We start from the raw sequence: 14,972 nt of genomic DNA on the forward strand, positions 1-14,972 counted from the left end.
TGGATGTTTGCATCCTCGTGACAGGAGGTTCTGTGGAGGAATCAATGGATGAGAGGGATTAGTACAGTCAGATATATGTCCATGTGGGCATACAATTACATGTGGCTTGTCGTCTGTGTTACTCTGAGACATGTTAGTATTGCACTATTCCACCTCATATCATGAACTGCATTGTGTTAAGTAGCAGTAATGTCAAGTATAATTGTAGATGTTTTTGTTAGCACGCCAAATACCATGCTCCTCATCGTATACATGAATGTGTGATATTAAAGGATGTTATATCTCAAATACATATAATACTGTTGTGTGGGATGTTACTCACCAGCATGATGTGCTGTGATTGCAGCCCCTGAGTCTCGAGCCCCTGGAAGTCCACGGACTGCTGTGATACTCAGGGACCTGCGTATCATCTCCTGCCAGGTATTATACTCTATATCCAGGGATGGACCACCGCCTGTTCCCTTCTGGTGCATAGTTTCCTGCCCCATCTTTTCTTTGACCCGCCTCTTGCCGTCATTCCAGCGCTTTTTCAGACCCTCAACAGTCCTCTTCTGCGGGGCCACACTGTTGACGGCATCCTCTACCACCAACCATGCCGTTTTTCTCATTTTGGCAATGCCTTTGCCCTTCTCCTGCCTGAAGAGGGCACTGTAATTGTCCATGATGGCCTGGACAAGAGCAACATTTTCCACAAATGAGAAGTTGGGACATCTCAGCCTCTCATCCTCCATGGCCACTTGGCTTCCTCCCTGTGATGTCCCTGATGTGGTTTCCTCCCTATCCTCTCCCTCCTACCTCCTTCTGTCCCCATGTGCACCCTCTGTCCCTCTCCTGGATGTGCCTGCTCTCTGGGGCTCTCTGACATCTTCCCTCCCATCATCCCTTCTGGCTCTCCTTCTCCCCACCCCACTTACTCCCTGATGGGGACCCCACTGCTCCTCCTGTCCTCTCCAATACTCCTCTCCCTGCCACTCCTCTACCCTCCTCCCTACCTCTCCCTGCCATCCTCACACTAAATCACACACTCACACTCCCAGTTCAATTACACACAATCACAGCCAAACACTCAGCCTATCACACTGTAAAACTCAAATAAAATGTGTGAGGTGTTAGAAAAAAAAGTGTGGTGTATTTGTATATGTATGTATACAATGTGTGCAATATGTAAGAATCTGTGTTAGTTTACAAGATTACTCAACAACAATGCGACCTAACTAACTCCTCTGTTTGCGCCTCTCTCTCTACTCTCACTAATCCTCCACTCCAGTGTAGTGTGTTGTAGCTCAATGAACAATCCAAACACACTGAAGAAAATGGCGCCTGCGCATGGGTTTATATATGATTTTGACTATCGTAATTACGTGTCTCATAATTTATCTGAATTCCGGGTTCGTTTTTACGCGTGTTAACCTAATTTGCATAAAACTATTCTTTATTAACACTTTCCGTGGACACAAGACTGGCATAAGTTACTTGCGACGACTAAAATGTGTATTTGTGCACATTTCAGAAGATCGCAAGTTTGTCCTACTTATGCCAGTCTAGCATCTAACGGCGCATTATATGTAATTCCCCGATATGCGAGGTGAAATTGCGGGCAGCGTGGGTTTCAATGCTTGCGCCAAAGCCTGCGCCATATATATGAAATAGCGCCCTTTATATTCTAAACAATATCAGCTCAATTCAATACAGGTAACATGAAACATATTTGTTAATAGAAGTAATTTAACAACGAGGTAGTGGATAATAGACTATCCACTGAAAGAATGCACCTAGCACTCTATGCCATAGTGCTAGGTGCATTCTTTCAGTGGATAGTCTATTATCCCCTACCTCGTTGTTAATATCCAATTTAATGCACAGCACCAACCCACATTAACAGATTAAGATGAATTGACCTATAGCATAATTATTAGATGCTATAAAAGGGATCAGTATAAACATAAATTATCTTGTGGGGATTGCCAACTAGTAGTGCCATTGTAAACTTTTTTGTGTTGTTAATAGAAGTAAACTGGAATCTGAATCATGAAAGAAGAACTTTTGAATAGGTACCTGTGTTAGTTGTAGGTCTTAATCATGTAAAAAATATTCATGCAGGGATATGATACTATTCTGAAGGAGAATGTTTCAAAATGTATTACAGTCCTTTGTTATTTGAAACAAAGATGCTGCTGTAATGAATAAACAAGCTTTTTTCCGTGTGAGCCGTCCCTACATAGAGAGCCACGAAACTCATATATACATAATCATGCACTTCCTGACAGTTTCATATTAAATTTAAAGGGACAGTCTACTCCAGAATTTTTATTGTTTTAAAAGATAGATAATCCCTTTATTGCGCATTCTTCAGTTTTGGATAGCCAACACAGTTATATTAATATACTTTTTACCTCTGTGATTACCTTGTATCTAAGCCTCTGCAAGCTGCTCCCTTATTTCAATTCTTTTGACAGACTTGCATTTTAGCCAATCAGTGGTAACTCCACGGGAATGAGCACAATATTATCTATAGAGCTCACATGTACTAGCGCTGTCTAGCTGTAAAAAATTGTCAAAATGCCCTGAGGTAAGAGCGGCCTTCAAGGGCTTAGAAATCAGCATATGAGAATGACTTCCGGAAGAGGCGGAGCAAGCAGGACGCTTGCAGCTTGGCGCTTCTCCCCCGAGCCTGTACACCAGCTCCTCAGGTGCAGTGATCCTTGGCCGCTACACATAGGCGACCCGGATAGTAGATAGACTGCAGGAACAGTCAGCGCCTGGAAGTCAGACACAAGCGAGGCTTCTATAACTGAAGCAACTTCATTGCTCACTCTCACATAAGAAACGGAGTACCTAATCTAACCAAGTAAGCGGACGGAAGAGCCTTACCCACAGTGTGCAGGCTGTAGAGACAGCAACCGGCCGGGAGCGAGGAAACAGTATTCTGCAAGTCTCGGCAGGGACCGGATCCTGAAGCTGCACGGTGGGCCCGGTAAAAATCATATCAAACTCCCACCCTCCCCCCTCTAGAGGATATCGTGGTGTTGCTGAGAGGTGTGCCTGGCCTCACAAGGTGAGGGGATAGTTAACGGAGTTCCTCTGGGCAGCGGATACATGCGGATATTCTGCGGACACTAAGGTACTATGTAAAATTACTAAAGCTGAGTAAAAGCAAAGTGGCAGAGTGGAGGGGGGGGAGAGAAGAGTCGCTATACAGCACCCTTGAGCAAAGCTCTCACAAGGGAAGCGAGCAAGACAGGGACAAAGAGGAATAAAGGTTGAGGAAAGTGCAGCCTGAGGAAATTGTTCTTTATCTGTGCAGCTGGAAAAGGTGCTTATCTGTTTTTTGACTGTGGAGCTAGAAAGCGACATCGTTATAAACACCAAGCTAGTGGTATTAAATATGCCATGACATACTCCCATAACCCTTACGGGTAGGAGTACAAGCAGAGCTCCCATAACCTGCGGGTAGGAGCTAAGAAAGCAGAGAGTCATAAGTGTCATAAAATTTTTCATACCCTCCATGCCGATATCAAGAGGAAGATTATAAGTTGATGGCCTCTATGGAATGCCGGTGCTATCTTTGACTGTTACAATAGGAAGAAGCAGGACTAGGAGGAATCATAGGCCTTGATAGAGCCTAGAGGGCTGGAAAGACATTTTTTTCTCTTCTTTTTTTTCAGAGGGGATTAACTCTCTCTTTTTCAGAAGGGTCTAACTTTCTTTCCTTTTTTTTTTTTTTTTTTTTTTTTTTTTTCTTCAGGAGGATCTAACTTTCTTTTTTTCAAAGGGGACTAATTTGAGCAGGGAAGAAGAAGAGAGGGACTTGTTTTTATTTTTGATTTTGGACGTTCTGTTCCTTTGCTCTGTATTTTTTTTTTTTTTTTTTTTTTTTTTTTTTTTTTTTTTTTTTTTATGGGATTTTTTTTTTTTTTTTTTTTTTACAGTGGTTTTTCTCTTCACATCCGGTTGCCATCAGGTCATCATTGCAGTTGTGATTTATATACATAATTTTTACTGTTTATAAGATTGTGGATACCGACTAAGAAGCAGAGATCCATTGTTGAATACAATAAATTTGAGGCTTAGAAGTAGTTTAAATATACAAGGGCTTATATATAGTTGACAGTAGTTAATAACATATATGAGAGTTAGATATTTATGTATTTCCCTACCTATTATTCTTGGTATCTGTCTCTGAGCCATGCTAGATGTAAACTAAATCCTGAACACGGTGCTCTATCCTTTTCTTCCTTTTGTTCTTTGGTCATAGATTACCTAGGTTAAAAACTTAAAGAGCCCTAGTAGGGAAACACTCAATTTTGTTAAAATTTAAAGTATAGAGAGATTTTTTTTTTTTTTTTGGTAGAGTATCTATAATATTTCAGATTGTGCAAATATATACATATATACACACAGGCTTGGTAGCTTAAGTGACACAGTCTAGAAACATTTTGTAAACTCGGTATCCTAAACCACAGTTAGAGTATATACAATATCTGGGTTAAAACAAGAATATAGCACTCCTTATTCTGTGCTAAGTCTCGGAGGTAGGCCGTAATCACTGGAATTTCATTTAAATAACACCTAATTCATTAAAAGTCCACTAAAGGTACACATACAGGAGATAAATAAGTTTTAGAGATTTTTTTTTCCTTTTTTTTCCTTTCACTCACTTTTTTCAAGTGTAAGCTCTACCAAACCAGAGCCATATTTTTATTTATTTTTTTTTTTTTTTTTTTTTGCACTTTTGCACTTCACCCCCTTTTTTTTTTTTTTTTTTTCTTTCACAATACTTGTTTACACGTGCTCCCTTAAGAATTGATAAATACTCTGATGGATAAATATATAGCGGCTTCTAAAGGGAGCTCCCCAGCTATGCCGCCGAGGCAGAGAGATAAAAAGAATAACCCCAAAAATTCAGAGTTAGGTGCCGAGATATTGCAAACTGATACTGAGACCCAGCTACCTATAAACAATACAGCTGAGATAGTAGCACAAATTTCCAGAGTGTTCACGTTGCAGTTAGATGCCCTAAAAGTGGAGATCAAATACGATATTAACTCTTTATCGACTGAAGTTAAACAGTTCACTACAAGAATAGAAGAGGTAGAAAATAGGGTGTCTGACTTAGAAGATAGATTGATCCAGATAGAGCAGACTAATACAAGATTACAGATTCATGCAGATACGATGCAGAAAAAGGTAGAAGATTTGGAGGATAGGGCACGACGCAATAACATTAGAATCATAGGGGTCCCTGAGAATGCTGATTTTAAAGATCTGGTTTACTTCATTACTAACACACTGCCTAAAGCTTTGAATATGTACTCAGAGTCCCAACCGCTACAAATTGAAAGAATACATAGAATGGGGATAAGCCATAGGAACCCGGAGGGTGGGTTACAACCGAGACCGATAATTGTTAAGTTTTTAAAATTTACAGATAAAGTCAATATGATGAGGCATTATAGGAAAACATTTCCAGTTATGATAGAACAAAACAAGATAATGTTATTCCAAGATTTCTCGGCAGAGACCTCGGCCAAGAGAAAATTAATGTCACCCTTTTGTTCACAGCTGATCAAAGCAAATTACAACGTTAGACTAGTGTATCCAGCCAAGTTAATTATTTTAACAGAAGAAGGGCCTAAGACCCTTGAAACACCTCAGGAAGCGAGAATATTCTGCAGAGAGAAAGGGATTAACCAATAACATAGGTAGATGTCATAATGCAGAATCTACACTACACTCCCTACTTTAAAAGAAGAGGTTAGTTAAGTATATGACAGGAACGTTTTCTTATGGGATGCGATTTATACACAAGGTAAAAATAGGTTTAAGGAGGAATAGATCAAGGAAATACAGACTACATATAAAGGGAACTGGATGGGTACAGCTTACCCTTAAATGGAGTTATTGTACAAAGAGGGTAATGAAAGACACAAATGGTTATTTCCCTAGACAAATGTCATTTGAACAGCGGTTGCTGAGGTTTTGTTTTATTATATATAGGGGGTTTTACCCTAGCGATTATACAAAATGTAATGCTTCTGAAGTGTTTTGGGGGGGGGGGGAAGGGAGGGGGGGGTGTTTTTTTTTTTTTTTTTTTTTTTTTTCTCTCTTGCCCTCTCTCCATGTCTTTATCTCTCGTTGTTTTTTTTTGTGATGGCTTGCCAGGTAAAGTGGCTGTATAATAAGGAGTATCAACTTAGAATAAATGAATGAGAATTTAAAAATAGCCTCATGGAACGTGGGCGGAATATCATCCCCATTAAAACGGAAATCAATTATTAAATTACTAGGAATATGCAAACCACAAATAGTGATGTTACAAGAGACACACCTGCCGGAGAAAGAAGCTGCTAAATTAAAAATAAAATGGGTAGGCGAGGTAATATCGTCTGACTATGATAAAAGGAAAAATGGGGTGGTATTATTAATAAATAAACTACTAACATATAAAATAACTAAGAAAATAATAGATCCACTAGGCAGATTCCTGATTATCCATATCGAAATTGATAGAAAATTGTTTATTTTGTGTAATGTATATGGACCGAATAAAGTAGACGGGCAATTTTGGGATACATTAGCAGGGAAACTAATGGCTTATAGAGACCAAAATTTGATTATAGGGGGAGATTTCAATTTGGTTTTCTCGCCTAATTTAGATAGGTTAAGGAGTAAATGTAGGGCTAGAAGAGATAGAGAATCACGAATCCTACACACATTTTGCCATAAAACTGGAACAAAAGACATCTGGAGACTTCAAAATCCAGACAATAGAACCTTTACATGTATCTCCCAATCACATCAGACGTTTTCAAGGATTGATATGTTCCTAATAACTGATATAATGACGGGTAAGAAAGTAAGGGCAGAAATAGGCGACATTAAGTTATCAGATCATGCTGTAATTTTATTAGATCTAGAGTTAAAAACTTTCCAAAAACAAGCTAGCAATGACGTATTTTTTCCCAAATATTTAGCAAAAAATGCTAGTTTTCAGAATTGGCTGAAGAGCAGATGGCAAGAGTATGCATTACATAATAGGGCATATGAAAACAAACCCGAAATATTTTGGGAATGTGGTAAAGCAGTACTAAGGGGGGAGGTAAAGGCATACCTTTGCGAAATTAAGAGGAAAAAGAAACAACAGGAGGAACAGCTTTCCAATGCAGTAAGGAATAGTTTTAATGCATATATAGCCCACCCAAAGAGAATGTTTTGGGAGAAATACATAAATTTAAAGACCCAGAGAGACTTACTTATAAAGCAAAACACGATTCAGGAAGAAATGCGTATAAAAGCACTATACGGCGGTTTCAGGGGAAGGTCAGCCAAATATTTAGCCTCTATAACCAAAAGTAGAACAAAAAATAATATAGGGGTTATTAAACGAGGGTCAGAGAGAGCTACCTCAAATGAAGAGATACAGAAGATCTTCATAGAATTTTTTAAGGATATATATACAGCAAGGATACCCAATATAGAGACTAAAGAAAAATTCTGGGAGAAGGTAAAATTACCTAAACTGTCACAGGACATAATGGAAAGTATTAATTCACCAATCTCATTGATTGAAATAGAACAAGGGATAAGGAAGCTTAAAAATAATAAAGCACCAGGGCCTGACAGACTACCGGCGGAATTTTATCAAATATTAGTGGAAGAAATAACCCCGGTCCTCTATAATGTATATAATGGCTATTTTCTAAATCAGAAGCAATGCTCTTCCAGCTTTGCTGCGTCCAACATCTCACTCATCCTCAAAAAAGATAAAGACCCAGAAAATCCAGCATCTTACCGTCCAATCTCATTATTGAACGTAGACTATAAGCTATTAACCGCCATAATTGCTAACCGATTAAAACCCTATATATCAGATATCATTCATGATAACCAAACGGGTTTTATGCCTGGGAGAAACCCTGTTAAAAACATTCGGAAAACAATGTTGATAATAGAACATATACAAAATAAAATAAAAAACGACATAGGAGATGGGATGTTGGACGCAGCAATTTTAGCTGTTGACGCTGGGAAAGCATTTGACTACATTAGCTGGGATCACCTATTTACAACCTTAGAGAAATTCGGATTCAAAGACAATATTATAAATGTTATAAAAATCTTATATAACAATCCGATGTCAGCAGTAGTAGTCAATGGTTTAACTTCTGAAAAGTTTAGGTTACAGAGAGGGACGCGTCAGGGTTGCCCCCTATCCCCCCTGTTATTTAATTTATCGATCGAACCTTTTGCAATTCGTTTAAGAGAATGCCTGTCAGGAATTATTATTGGCGATCAAAAAATGGTGCTTTCACTCTACGCTGATGATTTACTAGTGTACCTAAGCAATATTGAAAAAACTTTACCATTATTATTAGAAGAAACACAGTTATTTAGTGAGATATCAGGATACACGATTAACTATGGGAAATCAGAATTGTTATGGTTAAAGAAGCCTCCGAAGTTGAAAGGACCATTACCTTTTAAAGAAAAAAAGCATATTAAGTATTTAGGTATTATGCTTTCTAATAATATGATAGAGTGTTATGAATTAAACTACCCTAGGGTATTTAGGGAATGCCAAGGAAAATTATCAATATGGTTCAATCTTCCTATCTCTATAACAGCTAGAATAATGCTAATTAAATCTGTTATATTTCCTAAAATTCTATATTTGTGCCAGAATATCCCTATATTATTACACAAAAAGGATATTAGAGATTTTAACACATATTGCACACAATTTATATGGGCTGGGAAAAGGGCAAGGATCGGACTAGATAAATTACAACTTAACAAACTAGCGGCAGGGCTAGATTTTCCGAATTTGGAGATATACAATTTAGTTACTACATCAAAATATGCAATGGACTGGATAACGTCCCAAGAATATGGAACAATTGGCAATATAGAAAATTATATGGTTGAACCATTTGGGTTGGAAACACTGTTACACTGCCCTATAAATAGAATACCCAAGAAAATTGCAAAAATGACAAGTATCATTAATACTATAAAGGCGTGGCAAAAGGTATGTTCCAGAGTACAGGTTAATCCATTCTGTACAAATGTGCTCAGCATTGGTGGCAACCCGGAATTTCAGCCGGGTTTGTCACAATCAGTATTCCATAGATGGAAAAGGAAAGGCTTAATATTTGTTAGACAACTATTGACGGAAGACCTGTTAGTTAACTCATTCACAAATCTAGCTAAAATTTACGATCTGCCGAAGAAAGATTTCTTTGCTTTTTTACAAGTACGCCACTTCATTAATAGTCTACAAATCAAACATAATCCCAATTGGTCCTGGGGGGTGTTAGAGAATGTCATTAAGCTATATGAAAATGGCAAGACATCAATCTCAATAATGTACAATATAATTAATTCCTTTAATAATGAAGGGCATTTACGGGTGATAAAAGATAAATGGCATAGAGAGTTCCCAAATTTAACCCTAAAAGATATTGAGCAATCTTTGAAGTTAAACTATAAATTTTGGGTTCCAACTAATTGGCGAGAATCACACCTGAAGTTAATTAGGAAAGTCTATATAACTAATAGAAATTTATCCAGATGGTACGGGACTACTGTAATGTGCCCGAAGTGTAGTGCAGAGGAAGCGGATATCACTCATTATTTTTGGAGCTGCCCTAAAGTAAATCAATTATGGAGACAAATTAATTATTGGATCAAGAAGAAGCTCGATATAGAATTTGAGATACAAATTTTTCATGTTTTTTTTCTAGTAAAATATTCAGACAGAGCTAAAGAGAATGACTTAATTAATACTATAATTTTTATAACTAGAAATCTAATTTTGAAGGATTGGAAAGGGACAAAGGCCCCTAAACTGATGGCATGTAAAAATGGAGTAGTTAAACAGTGTATGCTAGAACAATATGACTCACGAGAATCATCTAGTCCGCTAGAAGAATTCTTCTTCAAGAAATGGAAAAAGTTAATCCTATCATTACCTCTGAATATACAAATTCAATTGACAGCTGCGTTTAGGAACACAGAATATGTAATGATTAATATCATAGCAGGAGTATTTCCGCAGAGTTGGGGTGGATGGTAGAGGAGTAAGAGAGAGAGAGAGGGAAGAAATGGAGAGGGGGGTCTTTATAAAATTAATTTTTTTTTTTTTTTTTTTCTTTCTTTCTCCTTCCCCCTCCGCTCTCCCCCCCCCAGTATCATGATATTCTGTAATTAATATATTTGGAATTTTTTATTTTTTTTCTCTCTTCCTTCTGTTGCAATATAAGAAGAAGGTTATGTTTAAGATATTAGATGATAAGATTATTGGTGTTTGTTGTCAGGAGAATTATGTGAACTCTAGCTATAAGAGTCAACTCTGTATTAGTTAGTTCATAACTATAGATGGTACTATAAGAAATTTATTTTGTAAACATGAATAATGAAGAATGTATTTTTATTTTTGTAACTTGGAGAACTAGTATCAATAAAGCTTTAAAAAAAAAAAAAAAAAAAAAAAAAAAAAATAAAACAGCATATGAGCCTACATAGGCTTAGCTTTCAACAAAGAATATAAAGAGAACAAAGCAAATTTGATTATAGAAGTAAATTGGAATGTTGTTTAAACTTGCATGCCCTATTTGAATCATGAAACTTTAATTTTGACTAGACTGTCCCTTTAAACAGCTTTTACGTATTTCAAACCCATATCCTAAAACTAAAACCTAATCCCAAACCCCCTATTCCTATCCATTCCCTATCAGTGACTCCTAACTCTAACCCCAATCTATAACCATGTCTCCTAACCCTAATATATAAACCTGATTCATAACCCTAAAACTGATTTTTAATTCTAATCATAAACTTGATTTTTTAAATCTTAATCTCTAAACCTGATTCCAACTACGTCCACAATATCTAATTCTAGACCAAATCTCTACCACGATTTCTAATTCTAAACCCAAATAATTAAACATATTCCTAATCACAATACCAATCTCTAACCCTAAACACAATCCCTAGCTATAACCCTGAACCCTAATCCCAGTACCTAACAATGATTAATAGATTAATAGCCCTACCATCAGTCTCTAACCGTGATTCCTAACTCTAGCCCTTATTCCTAACCTTAAAGGGACACTGTACTCAAATTTTTTCTTTTGTGATTCAGATTGAGCATGACATTTTAAGCAACTTTCTAATTTACTCCTAGTATCAAATTTTCTTCATTCTCTTGGTATCTTTATTTGAAATGCAAGAATGTAAGTTTAGATGCCGGCCCATTTTTTGTGAACAACCTGGGTTGTCCTTGCTGATTGGTGGATAAATTCATCCACCAATCAAAAAACTGCTGTCCAGAGTACTGAACCCAAAAAAAGCTTAGATGTCTTCTTTTTCAAATAAAGATAGCAAGAGAACGAAGAAAAATTGATAATATGAGTAAATTATAAAGTTGCTTAAAATTTCATGCTCAATCTGAATCACAAAAGAAAATTTTTTAGTACAGTGTCCCTTTAACCCAATCCCTAACCCTAATCCTGAACCCTAATCCCAGTCCCTAATCATTATTAATAGCCCTACCACCAGCTTCTAACCATGATTAATACCCCTACCTCCAGCATCTAACCATAATTAATAGCCCTACCATCAGCCTCTAACAATGATTAATAGCTCTACCACCAGCCTCTAACCATGATTAATAGTCCTACCACTAGCCTCTAACCATGAATAATAGTCCTACCACCAGCCTCTAACCATGATTAATAGTCCTACCACCAGCATCTAACCATGATTAATAGTCCTACCACTAGCCTCTAACCATGAATAATAGTCCTACCACCAGCCTCTAACCATGATTAATAGTCCTACCACCAGCATCTAACCATGATTAATAGTCCTACCACCAGCCTCTAACCATGATTAATAGTCCTACCACCAGCATCTAACCATGATTAATAGCCCTACCATCAACCCTAATCCTGTTGTTTTTATTGAGGTAGTAGAAGCAAAACATAGCAGGCAAGTTACAATAGAAATAATACAGAATACATATACCATTAACAATAGTATTGATGTCTCACAATGCAAAAGTGGTCAGCCAAGGTAAACAATACACGTAGCTATTTTTATATCTGAATTAGAGCAGATCTTGCCTAATCTCTCAAGTATAATTGGAACCTCAAATTTTCTAATGGGAGAGTATAAGGAACTTTCAAAGTAAGTGCATAACTAAATAATAGTAAGATACATATAAAAGGACCAAATAGCAGACAAAACCAAACTACCAGGTTCAAGCATTAGCATCAAATGCAATGTAACATCTGTACTTATAGACAAGTTTATACTAATTATCAGGACGTATCATATGGGACCAGATATCCTGAGATAGACATTGTTTCTAGGTAAGACTGTTCAAAAGATCTTAACATCTCCTTGTAGAAAAGGGAATAAAAACTTCAATAATTCTCAATATCAGGAAATGTTATAGACTGATGAGTGTAAAGAACCAATATCATTAAAAAATATGGAACAATTCACATATTTGCGTGTCATCCTTGCGCAGGGGCCATGGTAATCTTCTCTATATCGTTCCAATTTTAGTATATGTGCTGCCGAAGCGAGCACCCTTATTCCAAACCTTAACCCAATCACTAACCCTAATCCTAAACTCAGTCCCTTCCCACAATCCCTTAACCTAGCCCTTAACATAAATCCTCATCCTAAACCTAAACAAAACTCTTATTTGAGATTGACATTGTAGCAGTTGGTTCTCATGGACAGCAAGATCTCGCCTGTGAAATTATGACTGTCATAAAAGGGTTAGTGATCTTGTGGCCACAAGATAATGGCCAGATTTTCTTGGTAAGTAACAACAAAACTCTGAATTATATACTTTATTTATCATTTAATAATCATTTAAATATTCAACAAAATATATTTTATTTGTTCTAAAATTCATCTTACAAAAAAAATTAAAAATTAAATCTCTGTACCTGAAACCAAGTGCTACAACAGATATCAAAAGGTAGAAATATCTATTGAAGTAGTAAAGAATTTAAAGGGATACTGAACCCAAATTTTTTCTTTCATGATTCAGATAGTGCATGCAATTTTTTTTTTTAATTTATTCTTTATTAACCAACAAAAAGTAATGGTATACAATAATACGGACTTGGCTCACATAAAAAAAAAGAAGAACAACAAAAAAGAGTTATCATCATCTGAAGGTTCACACAATTTCAGCCCAATAAACAAGAAAAAAAAAAAGCAGATTATATTTGATGGCATCTAGCCCTTAGTCTTCTCCAAGAAGAGATTACTTTTCTTAAAGTCCGAAAAACAAACACTAATACCTTAAATCACCTTATGTTGGGTTTTTTCTTTTTTTTTTTGGTAGGAAGACCAACAAAACAAAACACATAAACAATCAAACAAAAAGGGAGAGGAAATAAAAAATAAAAAAAAAAACACAACAGGTAGAAGAAACTCTCTCTCTCTCTCATGTCCCCCACCACCCCATCTACCAGATACCTAACAGAATCAGTTCCGAATTTTGAAAAGGAAAAATCATATATTCTCTTTCATTTTCAGAGAGTGACTTAATATATACTGCCCATTTATTAAAAAAATTCCTTATGTCTTCTTCATTATCTATGTCTGTATCCTTCTGTTCTAATAAACATTGTTTTTTCAAACAATTCTTAATTTCAGACACACTAGGTACAGAGCGCATTTTCCATTTTTTACAAATCAAATATCTGGTAGCTAAGATAGAGATGGAGATAAGTTTGTCATTAGGATGACGCTTATTTAAATTGTCAGTACATAATAAGATCTGAAATAGGGTAAGGGTTACTGGGGGGAATTTTCAGTACCCTATTCAGCCAGTATTCTAACTTAGGCCAAGTGTTTCTCACTTTTGGACAGAACCAAAACATGTGTTCAATGTCAGCTGCTGGGAGTGAGCATTTAGGACATTTGTCAAAGCCTGAGTTGTGTACCCTGCGGCCCTTTTCTGGAGTAAAATATGCTCTGTGAAGCACTTTAATGTGTGCTTCCCGCCATGTGGCAGAGAGAGTTATCTTTGCCACTTTATTTATGGAATATTGCAGAGTTTTTGAGTTCACCCTGTTCTGCTCTGACAGTGAGGCCCATGTTGAGTCAAGTCTTGCCAGATTTAAGTTACCCCTATTGACACCCAGGAGATGATAGCACACAGAAATAGACATCCGGTCAGCATTCATAAGTGTGATCCAATTTTCAAGTTTACCTAGCTTCCAACACCAACCTTCCTCTCTAGTAATTTCAGAAAGAAAATGCCTTATCTGCAAATCGGCAAAGAAATCTTTATTCGGTAAGTTAAATTCCCCTTTTAGTTTTTCAAATGTTTTAATAGATTTTCTGTCATTATCTATCAATAAGATCATTTTATTTAATCCGGAGTTATACCATCTGTTAAAAACCTCAGAATGTAGTCCGGGTTGGAATTTTGGGTTCCCTATCAGGGGAAGGTAGTTCGTAACCTTAGGGTTAATAGAGAGGAGCTTTGATATTTTCCACCATGCCTTGATAGGATTGGAGATGGTTTTAAGCTTTTTAATTTCTGGAGGTACCTCTTTAGGAGGGGAATGTAGTAGTGCTAAGGGGAGGTAGGGGTCACAAATATTAGTTTCAAGATGATTATTTAAAAACATAATTTATGTAAGAACTTACCTGATAAATTCATTTCTTTCATATTAGCAAGAGTCCATGAGCTAGTGACGTATGGGATATACATTCCTACCAGGAGGGGCAAAGTTTCCCAAACCTCAAAATGCCTATAAATACACCCCTCACCACACCCACAATTCAGTTTAACGAATAGCCAAGAAGTGGGGTGATAAAAAAGTGCGAAAGCATATAAAATAAGGAATTGGAATAATTGTGCTTTATACAAAATCATAACCACCACAAAAAAAGGGCGGGCCTCATGGACTCTTGCTAATATGAAAGAAATGAAT

The 14,972-nt window shown here is 36.7% G+C and overlaps 1 non-coding gene across 1 annotated transcript; it reads right to left on the bottom strand.

The window, feature by feature from the left end:
- Nucleotides 1–12,490: 12,490 nt before the first annotated feature.
- On the bottom strand, nt 12,491–12,597 carry LOC128665342 (U6 spliceosomal RNA). Its single transcript, XR_008403100.1, has one exon. It is a non-coding gene; the product is annotated as a U6 spliceosomal RNA (small nuclear RNA).
- Between the last annotated feature and the right edge of the window lie 2,375 nt (nt 12,598–14,972).

This window comes from Bombina bombina, chromosome 6 (assembly GCF_027579735.1).
Source record: "Bombina bombina isolate aBomBom1 chromosome 6, aBomBom1.pri, whole genome shotgun sequence".
Taxonomy (NCBI): domain Eukaryota; kingdom Metazoa; phylum Chordata; class Amphibia; order Anura; family Bombinatoridae; genus Bombina; species Bombina bombina.